The sequence below is a fragment of the Microtus ochrogaster genome, unplaced genomic scaffold (assembly GCF_000317375.1).
Source record: "Microtus ochrogaster isolate Prairie Vole_2 unplaced genomic scaffold, MicOch1.0 UNK122, whole genome shotgun sequence".
Lineage (NCBI taxonomy): Eukaryota > Metazoa > Chordata > Mammalia > Rodentia > Cricetidae > Microtus > Microtus ochrogaster.
In genome coordinates, this window is record NW_004949220.1 from 238,711 (window position 1) to 240,402 (window position 1,692).

Sequence of the window (1,692 nt, forward strand, 5' to 3'; positions counted from 1 at the left end):
TGGGCCAAGGCTCTCCCATCAGGGACCTCGGCTCAGAGAGCAGAGCTCATCGCTCTGACCCAGACACTAAGGATGGCAGAAGGTAAGAAGCTCAATGTTTACACGGACAGCCGGTATGCCTTTGCCACAGCCCACATCCATGGGAAAATCTATCGGAGACGGGGCTTGCTGACCTCAAAAGACAAAGAGATTAAAAATAAGTCCGAGATCCTAGCCATACTTAAGGCACTGTTTTTGCCTCAAAAACTGAGTATTATCCATTGCCCTGGACATCAGAAGGGAAACAGCCCAGAGACGAGGCAACCGGCTGGCAGATACAACTGCCCGGGAGGTAACGCTCAGAGGAATGTCATCCTCCTCCCAAGCCTTTCCCGTAGCCCCAGGAAAAACCCAATCGATCCCATGTTGCCCCCTCCCATATAGCAAGGAGGACATAGACTTACTAAAAAAAAGCTGGGGGGCACCTATGATCCTGAGAGAGGGAGATGGACATTCAAAAATAAGCCCGTCAAGCCTATAAAGGAGACTCATAAACTGATCACCTATTTACACAAGCTGACTCACCTCAGCCCCAAAAAGATGAGGGCCCTCTTGGACCAAAAAAAAAAATATTTATTATCTGCTAGGGAGAGATGACATTTTACAAACTGTGGCAGATGAATGCAAGGCCTGTGCACAAGTCAATGCTGAAAGGGACTAAATTGGGACCAGGGGTCCGGGTGCGAGGGCATCGCCCCAGGACCCACTGGGAAATTGACTTCACCGAGATAAGACCTGGACAATATGGATACAAATACCTGTTGGTATTCATAGACACTTTTTCTGGGTGGGTAGAGGCCTTTCCCACCAAATATGAGCCTGCCAAAATCGTGACTAAGAAGCTCCTAGAGGAAATCTTCCCCAGGTACGGCATGCCCCAGGTATTGGGCATGGACAATGGGCCAGCCTTCGTCTCCCAGGTAAGTCAGCTGGTGGCCAAGCTATTGGGGATCGATTGAAAATTACATTGTGCATACAGACCCCAAAGTTCAGGGCAGGTAGAATGGATAAATAAAACCATCAAGGAGACTTTGACCAAATTAACGCTTGCAACTGGCTCTAGAGACTGGGGGCTCCTCCTTCCCCTAGCCCTCTACTGGGCCCAGAACACGCCGGGCCCTCATGGACTCACCCATTTGAGATACTATATGGGACACCTCCACCATTCATTAATTTCTTTGACTCTAACATTGCTGATTTTGCTAACAGCCCTTCTCTGGAAGCTCATTTTCAGGCACTGCAGATTGTCCAGAGAGGTCTGGAGGCCCTTAGCTGCAGCCTACCTGGAGCAGCTAGACAAACCGGTGATGCCACATCCCTTCCAGATAGGAGATACTGTTTGGGTCCGCCAACACCAGACCAAAAACCTGGAACCTCGCTGGAAGGGACCGTACACCGTGTTGCTGACCACCCCCACAGCGCTAAAAGTTGACGGCATCGCCGCCTGGGTCCACGCCTCCCACGTCAAGGCTGCCCATCACCCTGAGGAGAAGGAGCCAACTGCAATCCCACCATGGAGAATCCAGCACACCCAAAACCCGTTAAAACTAAGACTCACCTATGGGGCCCCTTGACTACTCTCTGGGCCCTGCTAGGACTGGTAGGGGCAGCCCTAGGGGGGAGCCCACACCAGATATACTCCTTAACTGGTTG